At 41.1% G+C, this 13,871-nt stretch overlaps 1 protein-coding gene across 3 annotated transcripts in view; it reads right to left on the bottom strand.

Annotated features, from left to right (window-relative positions):
* Positions 1–3,980, bottom strand: part of HIPK1 (homeodomain interacting protein kinase 1) — a 39,439-nt gene extending 35,459 nt beyond the window's left edge. For 2 of the 3 annotated variants that reach the window (XM_058175812.1, XM_058175814.1), the window contains exon 1: positions 3,480–3,980. The gene's annotated coding sequence lies outside the window, so the exon portion shown is untranslated. The remainder of the gene's footprint in view (positions 1–3,479) is intronic. The other variant, XM_058175813.1, reaches the window with a different exon arrangement.
* Between the last annotated feature and the right edge of the window lie 9,891 nt (positions 3,981–13,871).

The raw sequence follows: 13,871 nt of genomic DNA, 5'->3' as shown, positions 1-13,871 counted from the left end.
CTTCCCCATAGATTTTGCTTGTCAGAAGATCACAAAAGATGACAACATGACACCAGGACATGGCAACCATCATAAATATGATTTGGTTGCCAAGAATCTGAATTTTGATCATGTTACCATGGGAAGCTGCAAGGTTGCAGGTATGAAAAATGGTCAAAAATCACTTTCTTCAGTGCTTGTAACTTTGAACAATCATTAAATGAACTGTTGTAACTTGAGGGCTATCTGTATTATAAGATAGTTCTGAAAAATGTGCATTTAACTCATATTAACTATCTTAAATGCATTTTCAATTTTGAGTCATCTCTAGATTGCATTAACTTTGCACGTAAAATGCCCTAATATAAAATAAAAATATCCCTTAGTAACTGCCAGTATTTTTAAATACTAGAATCCTATTTTGACTATAACAATGTATCATACAACAAAACAACACCAACTCTAGGGGCAGAGGAAGAGTCAACTTCCTACATGTTAGTAATCCACTGTTTTATAGGTATTCTAATAATAGTCCTACAAAATGTTAACTCTTTTTTTCACTCTATCAATATCAGGTCTAACAGAGGCTTATACTTTAAGACAAGTATTTTGCCAAGTAAACTATATTCCAATTCTGACAACATAAATATGTTTAGACTTTTAGGAGATTGGTTATTAATTTATTTGTTCAAACTATTGCAAAGTTTGAATCTCTTCCCCATAACTACTGGCTTTTAATAATGAATAAGATCAGGCTCAGGCTGTAAGAAGCCTGTTATTAAAACACAGCTGCCTGCAATTACTGCAGGTTCTAGTCCCACCAGGCCCAAAGTTGACTCAGCCTTCCATCCTTTATAAGGTAGGTAAAATGAGGACCCAGATTGTTGGGGGGGCAATAAGTTGACTTTGTAAATATACAAATATGAGACTATTGCCTTACACACTGTAAGCCGCCCTTCAGAGAAGGGCGGGATATAAATGTAAATTATATATATATATATATATATATATATATATATATATATATATATATATATATATATATATATGCAAGCTTTTTGTATATAATACAATATAAAATTAGCCTATACTGAGGTGACTGTCCTTTTTTATATACCCAGCAATAATCAGATGCCAGTTACCAGTGGCAAAGCACTTCTTATGCAAAGCAAAAGTAGCAACACCTTATATATATTTTTCTAGAATATTGTATTTTGAAAAGCTAATATCCATTCCAAAGCTTTATTTTGACTCTATAGCATATTAACTCACTGAATAAAAAAACAGTAGCAAGGAAATCAAATCTGGCTCCAAGAAACGAATCTCAGGTTTTTATTCCCAAGCAATATCTGCTCAAGGAAAACAGCTGTACTAAAGGCACTGTATCAAGTTTCGAAAAACAACCATAACACATGTTTCAGCAGAATACTTTTATCAGTGTCCAGGAAACTGTCTTAAAACCCTCTCCATCCTGTATATAAGCTATGTATAATGCCACATCAGCATCAATTATGTGTTATAAAATTGGTCTAAATGTAAACTGTTACCAGGATAAAACCATGCTTTGCTGCTACTTAGTATCACTTCTCCAATAATTTAAAACATGGAAAATCACAGCATGAATTTAATTCTAAAGAACTATATCAAAGGTATGACCTTAACAGTAGGAAGAGTCAACATTTCAGGTTACAACGACCTAGATAGTTTTCAGTCAGTGTTGCATCATGGTTAATTTTTAAGCTATTTACTGAATTATTTTATCAATGGATAGACTGGACTAGATAAAATGTTTGTTTAGAGCAATTCTCTTTATAAGTAAACAAATGAATAAGTACAAGCCAGTGAACAGAGAGGAGGTTTGTTCAGTGGAGCTAAATGATTAGGAAAATCTTGTCAAAAAGAAAAAAATCACTTCTATGTAATATACATTAACTTGTAGAAGATACTTCATTATACCAGAATGGCTGCAAATTATGGCAGTTTTAAATGGGGATTTAAGCCTTATTTTCCACAAATTTATCTACTAAATTGTTAGTAGCATTATGGCATACTATATTATATACATATGCACATATTATCCTCTTCAGCTTCTTAGATGAGAAGCAAAACGTCTTCAAAGAAAAACCAGTAAGTCTAGCTACCTCTTGAAAAAGCACCTTGGCGACAACCATGACCTGGTTGACTAAGAATCCCCATAGACATGTGTACATATTATAGATATGTATATATACATACATGCATATAATATCCCCATCAAACCCAATATGCCTTTGAATGTAAGTTTGAATTACATAGTGATACATTTACATCTTGATTACCTTCCAAAAAGGTCTACTATACAACATTTTGTTTGTTAAATGTATATCCCAACTATTCATTCATGCATAAATATAGTATTTCCTCCATTTTTTTTCACAACAAAGCTGTGAGGTAGATTGGGTTTAAGAGTGATTCACTGATAGTCACCTAATAAACTTTAATGGTTGAAGGTGGACTTGAAAATCTCTTCAGTGTCATCCCAATAACTTAAGTTTTACACTACATATATTTTACTAATGAAAAAAATCTGCATTTTTAGACTCAGATCACCTATGTGCAATGAGCTATGTCTCACCCAGTTGACTGAATTAGCTCGATTGCTTGAGATTATACAATGTTCTGTACCATAACTACAATGTTCAAACAACATATAACTAGTATACTAGCCAACCACATTTTAGCTTAGCATCTTACATAAATGCAGCCATTCATATATAGTAATTTAGTAGCAACTTAACTGAAAATTTTCAAACCATTACTATTTTCATATCAAATTAATTGAGGAATGCCTCAAGATGAGTATATAGCACATCACAGGACTAAATCTAAAATCTCTAGCTACTTCTTACTCTAAAACAGCATTTTTAAGTACTATTTGGAATCACCAATAAAATTTTGTTTTGGCTCTAGGTATAACAATCACTGTGGGAAATTGATGGAAGAGCATAATTGCAACAATAGCATGCCACAAGGCATACAAGATACCTCATATCGTTTGCTATAAGATCACTGAGAAATTCAGCAACTATTCTAAAGTTACTGTACTATGAGAAAAACAATGTGCGTTTAAATGTTTATTTTCTGGGAAAACATGCCGTGTTTCTCTGCGAGAAGCGCTGCCGCTAATTGCCAATTCGGTATAATTTTTTTTGTTAAAGCTTCAACTGAGTTTCAGCTCAACCAAATTGCCTCATGCGCACCACAGGAGAACGTTTTCGGAAATGTTTGCCGCAATTTACACGCAAAAGACTTGAGGAATCCGCTCAAGCGATTGAAGCAGGAAGGGACAAACAAGTTTGAAGAATGGAAAAATCCACTCTCTTTATTCAAGTTTATAAGTCGCCGGGAACAGGAAAAACAAGGCAGATTACACCATATTAAGGGGGGGGGGGGGAGAACCCGATCGTCTACCGACGATAACTCTGCCAACCGGGTCTTCCGACCTACCACAATTTACTCACTTCTGGCAAGGATTTTCGCTCGTCGTCTTTCCTAGCAGGCCTCAGCGGTCGCCGAGAGATATGGCGGTCACTGACCTATCAGGCAGGGCTAAATCGCGTCCCCAGCGGCCTGTCCCGTCCGACCCTACCCTCTCACGGCCGCCCCGAGGGAAGGTACTTACTCGCCGCCGTTCAGGGTATCTCAACCGCGGGCCGGGCCGGGAACTGCCTGCCGGTGCCGGGGGACGAGCAGGCGCATCCTAGCCCTGGGCGAGGGGGAGTGCGGCCGCCGCGGCCCTGTCGAGCCGGCCAGCCCACAGGCAGCCCCCAGGCCGCTCGGCCTCCCCTTTCGCCAGCCTTGGGCCCCCGTCGCCCGCCAGCGAGCCCAGCCCGGCCCCGGCCCCGCCGCTCTGCTAAGATGCCGCGCCCTCAAGGGCCCCTCGGTTCAACCCAGCTGCTCCCGCTCCGTTCCGCGCCCCTCGCCTAAATCAGGCTGAACCTGCCGAATGCGGAACTCCAGCTTTGCTCCGCACGCTCTGAGCGGCAAGGCGAAGGAAGCCGAGCGCCGAGGGAGAGATGGAGAGGATCATGGGAGCCCACGTGATGGGGGAAAGGAGAGGCTGGTGAGCCGAGTTAGGGCAGAAGGCTTTGATGGCGGCGGCGTCGCTCCGGCCGAGGTTGATTTTGGAATATGAGGGTGCATTTTCTCACAGCCATAGAGCTCTATTGCGAATACCTTCTCCAGAGCAGGGGTCTCCAACCTTAGCAACTTTAGCTAGGATTAACTCCCAGAGTTCCTCAGCCAGCAAAGCTGGCTGAGGAACTCTGGGAGTTGAAGTCCACAAGCCTTAAAGTTGCTAAGGTTGGAGACCCTTGCTCCAGAGGTCTTCAGACTTGGCAGCTTTAAGACTGTGCTTTGCTATGCTGGAGAATTCTGGGAGTTGAAGTCCACCACTCTTAAAGCTGCCAAGTTTGAAGACCCCTGGGACTCTTGTCGATCCGCCCGGCACGACATCAAAGCGAATATCTGCTTAAATTTTCTTAGACTGCTTTACTGCGAAATGGCCAAAATCTCTTTAAAAGCCGAAGTGTCTTTTGAGACAGCAGGCAGAGGCCGATAAGGCGAGCGGGAAAGCTCGCCCTAGACCTGATGGCCTGCCGAGCTTTGATAGGCCATCCTTCGGGTTTCCACAGTTCTGTCCTTCATCCAGCTTATTTATTTTTATTTTTCATTTATTTATTTGTCAAACCCTAAAGTATATATAAATATAAGCATGAAATAACCATACGAATTGGATACAATCAAAGGGAATATTAGGACAGGAACGGTAGGCACGCTGGTGCTCTTATGCACGCCCCTTACAGACCTCTTAGGAATGGGGTGAGGTCAATAGTAGATAGTCTTTGGTTAAAGCTTTGGGGATTTTGGGAAGAGACCATAGAGTCAGGTAGTGTGTTCCAGGCATTAACAACTCTGTTACTGAAGTCATATTTTCTACAATCAAGATTGGAGCGGTTCACATGAAGTTTAAATCTATTGTGTGCTCATGTGTTGTTGCAATTGAAGCTGAAGTAGCTTCAGTCCCGGGCCTGTTTTTCGGACTAAGCTCCACCGTGTCCTGTTCAGTCCTTGCCTCTGAGGGCATCGCAAATAAATGGTTTTACATAACGTTTTCAGAAGCAGTGTGGCTGTCGGCTATATTAAGCGAAGCAAGGAACTGAAACCTCTGCTTCACCTTTTTTTTTTTATTAGTGCGATTGTCATTCACTCTAGTGCAGCGGTCACCAACTGGTAGTCTTCGAGAAAATTTTGGTGGTCTGCAGAAAAATGATTTGCATTTTTTTTTATTATTATTATTATTATTATTATTATTATTATTATTATTATTATTATTATTATTAAAATTTTTATACCGCCCTTCTCCCGAAGGACTCAGGGCAGTGTACAGCCAGAGATAAAATACAAGATATATACAATTAAAACAAATTAAAACATAGCAAAATTACAAAAACGGCTAATAATTTAAATTTAAATTTAAAATATTTAAGAATATTAATAAAACCCCAATTTAAAATCAAACTATTATGCCAGTCCCGCTTGAGTAAATAAGTATGTTTTTAGCTCACCACGGAAGGTCCGAAGATCAGGCACTTGAGGTAGGCCAGGGGAGAGTTCATTCCAGAGTGTCGATGCTTCCACAGAGAAGGCCCTACCCCTGGGGGCCGCCAGCCGACACTGGCGGACGGCACCCTGAGGAGACCCTCTCTATGAGAGCGTACGGGTCGGTGGGAGGCATAGGGTAACAGGCGGTCTCGTAAGTACCCGGGTCCTAAGCCATGGAGCGCTTTAAAGGTGGTAACCAAAATCTTGAAGCGCACCCGAAAGACCACAGGAAGCCAGTGCAGACTACGGAGCAGTGGTGTTACGTGGGAGCCACGAGCGGCTCCCATTACTACTCGCGCAGCCTCATTCTGGACTAACTGTAGCCTCCGGGTGCACCTCAAGAGCAGCCCCATGTAGAGAGCATTGCAGTAATCCAACCGAGACGTAACCAGAGCGTGAGTGACTGTGCATAAGACATCCCGGTCAAGGAAGGGACGCAACTGGCTGACCAAGCGGACTTGGTAAAAGGCCCTCCTGAAGACGGCTGCCAGATGTTCATCAAAGGACAGCCGTCCGTCCAGGAGGACGCCCAAGTTGCGAACCACCTCCTTTGGGGCCACTAACTCGCCCCCAACAGTCAGCTGCGGATGCTGCTGACTGTACCGGGATGCCGGCATCCACAGCCACTCCGTGTTGGAGGGATTGAGCTTGAGTCTGTTTCTCCCCATCCAGACCCGTACGGCTTCCAGGCACCGGGACAGCACTTCGACTGCTTCGTTGGGGTGGTCCGGGGTGGAAAAGTACAGCTGAGTATCATCAGCGTACAGATGATAACTCACCCCGAAACCACTGATGACCTCACCCAGCGGCTTCATATAGATGTTGAACAGGGTAGGCGAGAGAATCGACCCCTGAGGTACCCCACAAGTGAGGCGCCTCGCGGACGACCTCTGCCCCCCTGTCAACACCGTCTGCAATCGGTCGGAGAGATAGGAGGAGAACCACCGATAAACGGTACCTCCCACTCCCAATCCCTCCAACCGGCGCAGCAGGATACTATGGTCGATGGTATCAAAAGCCGCTGAGAGATCTAATAGGACCAAGGCAGAGGAACAACCCCTGTCCCTGGCCCTCCTTTTTATATTGCAGTAAATCAGGGGTCCTCAAACTATGGCCGGATATGTGCAATGAATGTTTGTGTTGCTGCAGTGTCTCCCCCTTTGGGGTATTTGTGGGTTGGAGGGGAGCAGAAATTGCAACTTAGGGTCTGCTTCAGCCTCCTGGTGTGGGGCTTTGGGTGAAGGCTAGAGGGAAGTGCCACTGATGGCAAAGAGCTGGAGGGTCTTGTTCCAGTGGGACTGCTTCATGGCCTGGAACTGGCTGACCATCTCAGCCCGCTGAGCCTCCAGGCGCCGATATCTGACTTTGCATTCTGGCAGGTCTTCCCTCTGTTTGGAAAGTATGCTCGTACTCCTCAGTGAGGTGCTTCTGCTGAGCCTCCTTCTCCGTCAGATCCAATTTGAACTGAGCCAACTGTTTTGCCAACACTTTCTCATCGTGGCTGCTTCCTGTTGGGGCCCTAAGGAGCCTGGGTGGGCAGGCGAGGAGTGGCTGGGAGGGGAGAGGCAAGTAGAGGCCGTTAAGGCAACCCTTGACGTGAGTGATTTTGAGTTGGCCACTCCCACCCAGTCACATGACCACCTAGCCACGCCCACCAGCTGTTCATTAGGCACATCATATTAGTGGTCTGCAGAATTTAAAATTATGAATTTAGTGGTTCCCGAGGTCCGAAAGGTTGGGGACCCCTGCTCTAGTGTACAGGTAGCCTTGACTTATAGCATTTTCTTTAGTGACCCATTCAAAGTTACAATGGCACTGAAAAAAGTGATTTATGGCCATTTTTTACACTTTTATGACTGTTGCAGTATCCCCATAATCACGTGAACAAAATTCGGGCACTTGGCATGTATGTATGATGGTTGCAGGGTCCTGGGGTCAGGTGATCTCCTTTTGGGACCTTCTGACAAGCAAAGTCAATGGGGAAGCCAAATTCACTTAACAAGCTTGTTACTAACTTAGCCACTACAGTGATTCACTTAACAACTGTGGCATGAATTGTTGTAAAATGAGCAAAACTCAAATGTCTTGCTTAACAGAACTGGACTCAAATTATGGTCATAAGGCTACCAGTATGATGTCCCTTGCTTCTGTATCCAGGTTAAATTTCCGTTTGGATAATTTAAAATGACCCTTTCTCATTTTGATCTGCCAGAAAACAAGCCTTCTTTTCAAAACCTGCAGGAAATTTGGAACGTTAGTCTGTGAAAGATTCCGGATTTCTATGAAAGTGGTGGGATTTCATCTTTCCAGGAATCCTTCAAGTTTTCTCTTCATTGTGAAAGAACAAGCCAAGTATTTTCATTGGTCTCTTTTTATTAGTCAAATGCAGCCATTCTAGAACTTATGACACCATTTGTTGAGAAAGGAGTAGCCTGTGGTCTGAACTCTTGCAGCATCTTTGTATTTCCACATCATTCTAAATTACAGTTTTGAAACAAAATATAAGATAGCAGGATTCATTTTTAGATAGAGAGCCATTCAGCTTCTAATAAGCCCTTAAGTTATATTAAAGACTGATCTTAATCTCTGTGTTTTTAAATTAATTATTTCCCATGGGTTAAAAACATACTGAGTCTCACAACATTCTGACCTGTGATTATGTAACAATTGTTTTCTGAATCCAATTTTGAGTTGTACAATACTATACATTTATCACTAGATGAGTGATCATCTACATATGTACAAAAAATGTGTACCGTGCACAGTCAAAAATGCATTTTTCATGTTTGTGCATGTGCTGACACTTGTGTAATTTTATATAGTGGTTAAAGTGCCGAATTAGAAATTGGAAAATTATCATACTTTTCAGAGTATAAGACACACTTTTTCCCCCCTAAAAGAGGTGGAAAATGATGATGCGTCTTATACACTGAATACAGCCATTTTTGGCCTCCCAAAACCCTGTCCCTCACATTCCGTTTTTGCGAAAAACAAGTCTGTTTTTCAAAACCAGGGCCTTTTTGCCCTCCATTTTTGCCCTCCGTTTTTGGCTTCCCAAACCCTCCACATGTCATGTTTTTGTCCTCCCCAGCCACCAGGAGCACTTTGCAGCAGTGATGAAATCCAATTTTTTTTACTACCAGTTCTGTGGGCATGGCTTGGTGGTGGTGTGGCTTGGTGGCCGTGACTTGGTGGGCATGGCAGGGGAAGAATACTGCAAAATCTCCATTCCAACCCCACTCCAGGGGAAGGATACTGCAAAATCTCCATTCTCACCCCACTCCTGGCAAAAGGATACTGTAAAATCCCCATTCCCTCCCCACTCCTGGGGGAAGAATATTGCAAAATCTCCATTCCCACACCACTCTGGGACCAGCAAGAGGTGGTATCTGCCAGTTTGCTGAACTACTCAAAATTTCCACTACACGTTCTCCAAACTGCTCAAAATTTCCGCTACCCGTTCTCCAAAACCTGCTGGATTTCACCCCTGCTCTGCAGTCCTCCCAAACCCTCTGTGCAACCCATTTTTGTGAAAAACGGCCCCGTTTTTGGCCTCCCAACCCCCCCATCACATTTTTGCACTCCCCAGCCCCCAGGAGCATTGCAGGCCTCCCAAACCTTCTGCGCATCCCGTTTTTGCGAAAAATGGGCAAAAACTTTTTTTTCTTGTTTATTTCTTCGAAATCTTGCTTTATCTTATACTCCGGTGCGTCTTATAGTCTGAAAAATACAGTAAGCTCTAGTACCCTAAAGCACAGAAATCAGATGGGTTATGGCCATTCTCTTTCAGCCCTACACATCTCACAGCATTGATGGGAAAACAGAGCGAAGTTTATGTACAGCACACAATCTGGCACAAAATACTATAAAGTCAGGATATAAATCATATACAAAGGAAGAATTTTAAAATATTGATATTTAATCGCTCTTAGTTTGTCAAATGAGAAGAGAAATATTAGATCCAATAATTTCTTAAGCAGCAAGATCCTGATTCAACCATGTGTATGTCTTCTTTTTTTCAATTTAAAAAATGGCTATACAATTGATGGCTAAAAGCTATATACTGTATGTTGGATGTGCTATTTTTGCCTTGTGTTTGGCCCAAAATCATATATTTCCATCCTCAAGCAGAGGTAGTATTCAGATGGTTCGGCCTGGTTCGGGTGAACCGGTAGCAGTGACTGTGGGTGGGCCAGCCTGCCCGGGCGTAATGCCATCCTATTTAGCCATGTTTTTGAGGCCGGGCGCATGTGCGAAAGGTGCACATGCGGGCTGCAAACCAGCGGTAAGAGTATGTGAAACCCACCACTGTTCTCAAGCATATAAAGCTAAAGCTAATATTCTGGTGCTACAGCTGTTCAAAAATCATTATTTCAAACTGACCCCATTTAATTTGAAGAATATATTGAAGGCATAAATATTTAATTAAATCAGAAATGAAATTGCAGCCTTAATAGTGTCCTTGGAGGAAATTTATTCTAGTTCCAAGAAGGCTATAATAATTTCTTTAAATTTGTATTGGTGACTGGGCTCACAAATTGTGAAAACTAGTTGTCTATCCTGTGCAAATGCAGGGGAAGGGGGAGATGTAAAATGATGGCACGTACCAATCCTTTAATTACAAAAGCTTAGTATTCCACACTAAATCAACCAGTCTGTCTCTAAAACTTGTACTAAATGAAACTGATTACACTCTATTGTCTCAACCTGGCACTTTGTTTGAGGACTTCAACTCCCAGAATTCTCAGCCAGCAAAGCTGGCTGGGGAATTCTGGGAGTTGGAGTCCTCCAGGCTTATAGTTGCCAAGGTTGGAGACCCCTGCTCTATTGTACTGCCATTTCCCTCACTCTCCAGATAACATGCACTAAATTTCCAGAATCCTCAGCAAATGTAAACATACCTAATCCATCAGCCTCTTATTTTCCCCACAACAACCCTATGAGGTGCATTGGGCTGAGAGAGTAACTGGCTGGATTTATTTAATATGATTTACTTAACAACCATAGGGAAAAAAAGGTGATAAAATAGGATGCAACTCTTTTAATGGTCACATTATTTAGCAATGGAAGTTCCAGTTCCAATTTTGGTTATAATTTGAGAATTACCTATAAATAACAACTTGCTAAAATATTTGCTTTTAACAACAAAAACATTCAACAAATTCTTGCTAAAACCCTGGTGAGCCATTCATTCATTTAATTTCATCGCAATAATTCTGGGCAACTTAAAATGCTAAAATATATATTACAATCAAAATACTAAAAACATTTTAAAACAATAAAAACAATAGAAACATCAAACAAATATACGTAGCTGCTGAGATACTCGGCCAGTTAGCAATACAGCTAGGGAGTGCCAATAATCCTGTATTAAAAATATCTGAACATTTTAAATGTTTATAAATATTGTATATCAGAATACAACAAAGGGGAAGTTAAGAAACTATAATATTTTAATAGATCTTTTAATGGTATTTTTAAAAAACAAAATATCAATTACATGCTTCCTTAATGGACACTTTTTAAAGCCTCCATAGAACAATCCTTGCACAATCACTTCCCACAAAAAGTACTACTGGATTTCTTTTTTACAGTGTTTTGGACTGCAGCCTTTGTGGCTTTTTATTGTACTGATTGTCCAGATGGCAGAAGTCCATGGATGGCCGTCTGCCATCCTTCTGGATGACCCAAATCCCACTTTTTTTCCAATCCTATTAGACAGTAGATAAAAGTTTGTTTCGGCAACAGTTAACCTAAATCTGAATAGGAGAGCACTAATCCTGTAACAAAAAGACAGCTATAACAAAAATTATTGTATCCATCTTCATCATTTTAGTTTAAATTATACATATATATTATATTTTATATATAATATATATATATATATTAATTTATATATATATATACTTACATCCAATGGATTCCAAAGAAATAAGATTACCAACCTAATCCAAAAAGAAACCCCCACTAAAATCCAAGGCAGAGAACAAGAAAATGGCACAGCCCTCCTCCCATATATAAAAGGCACCACAGACAGAATCAGCAAGATCCTCCACAAACACAACATCAAGACAGCATTCTGCACAAACTGAAAAATATCCACCATCCTAAGAAACCCCAAAGACAAAATTGAGTTAGAAAATCAAGGAGTATATGAAATCCCATGCACCGCCTGCCCCACCACATACATTGGACAAACCAACAGAAGAATAAGTGCACGCATTGAAGAACACAAGAACTCAGTCAAAAAAGAGGAACCAACTTCTTCCCTGGTCCAACACCTTAAAGCCACAGGACATGATATTGACTTTAAAAAGACCAGAACTATCGCCAAAACTGAACACTTTAACAACAGAATAATCAGAGAAGCCATCAAGATAGAAAAACGCCCACAAAGCATGAATTACCAGCCATTTGGAAACCCGCCCTTATTGACAAACGTATCCCTAACACGAGGAATGACACCAGACCCACACTCACAAGTTCCACACAGGATGTCACCACCACACATCCACCCAGAAAGCAGACTCAAACCCACACCAATAATGAAGCACAACTAAGGACCAGGAGCCAGACTGCAGCTGCAACATTAGGCATTTCAAACCCCTCCAATCCATACATGCAGCAGACTGACATCCACCATGAAGATGCAGCACAACCACAAACATGAAGCCAAACAACAGCAATGCAGCTCACCAGCTCAAATCCCCCTGCAACTCAGACTAATCTGAGCACAACCAAGCCCCCACCCAAACAGGACACACACCCCGAGCCAATCAGAGCACAAAAAAACCCCATCCAATCAGAGCACAGCCAAGCTCCCACCCAATCAGTTTAAACCCCCACTAGCAGTTAAAAGGAAGAAACAGCTGCGATCACACATTGCTCCTAGAACCACAAAGCTGAAGCCTGAAGATGACGAATGAAACGTCTTTGAAACGTCACCAAAACACTTCTAATTTTACGCGGGAGAAAACCTGAATAACCAAAGACCTACATACATACACCCGCAAAAACCTCAATATATATATATATATATATATATATATATATATATATATATATATATATATATGTATATGTATATGTATATGTATATGTATATGTATATGTATATATATATGTATATATGTATATATGTATATATGTATGTATGTATGTAGGTCTTTGGTTGTTCGGGTTTTCTCCCGTGTAAAATTGGAAATGTCTTGGCAACGTTTCGACGAAGTCTCATTCGTCATCTTCAGGCTTCAGCTTCGTGCTTCAAGGAGCAATGTGTGATGATGTTCCATGGACTGATGCTTTGCTTCTAAGACATAATGATAAACCCATGGCTGTCACAATGCTATGAAGAAATTCCTCACCTTCATTCTCATAACATGGCAAGTTGAACCTGTTGATGAATTTCAACTCTTAGGAAGAGGGAGGATTATTTTGTATGTTTGCTGCCTTAATTATAAAAAGATAAAACTTTTGACATAGAACTACTCTGGTCAACAAAATCACCATTATAAACTGCATTCTGCAGTACATTTCAATTGGAGGGACTACTTCAGCAGTGAAAAATTCAATCTTTGTACATTGTTATTTAAAATGCACCAATGAGTACTCACTGTAGGCTTCCATTTAATGAACAATAGCAATACCACCTTTTCTTACAGTGAAGTCTCAACTGCAGTGAAAGAAGAGATGCTAAAGAACAGGTCAGAGCTACTTGCAGATTGGTACTGCCCTCTGTGGATGACTTTTAACACTAGACACAATACTTTTGATTGAATCCTACCCACACAGTATACAGCTAATGTTAGAAGAAGAAAAAAACCAGATCTGCTCCGAGCCAGCACCAAAGAATGCAGAATGTATGAAGTCACTTGAAGCAGAGAAGTTTTATTTCACACAGGTAGATCAGCTTCAAAGGTGACCACTAGTCAATTTTCCAAGATATTTTTTTTAAATAGAAAAGTCTCTATTCCTTGAAACTATGCAAACACGCTCAGCCTTTAAGAATTCTTGAAGAATGCAGTTAGCCGGATAGAAGAAAGGGAGTTATCAGTGGTTATGCAGCTTGCTTGTATTCTTTGCATTACAAATCGTGGTGATAAACTCAGAATAAAGAGACTTTTGTTTGTTAATGAGGAAATCTCCAGTGGGAAGGGGAAGTCACTGTCATCCTAAAGAGATTTCCTCTATTTGAGAAGACTGGTGCCTTTTGCTAATTTCAAAAAATGTGTTTTGCTAATTTCATCCTT

Source organism: Ahaetulla prasina, chromosome 3 (assembly GCF_028640845.1).
Source record: "Ahaetulla prasina isolate Xishuangbanna chromosome 3, ASM2864084v1, whole genome shotgun sequence".
NCBI lineage: Eukaryota > Metazoa > Chordata > Lepidosauria > Squamata > Colubridae > Ahaetulla > Ahaetulla prasina.
Note: the sequence above shows the minus strand (reverse complement) of the source record. Positions and strands in the feature narration are given on the sequence as shown.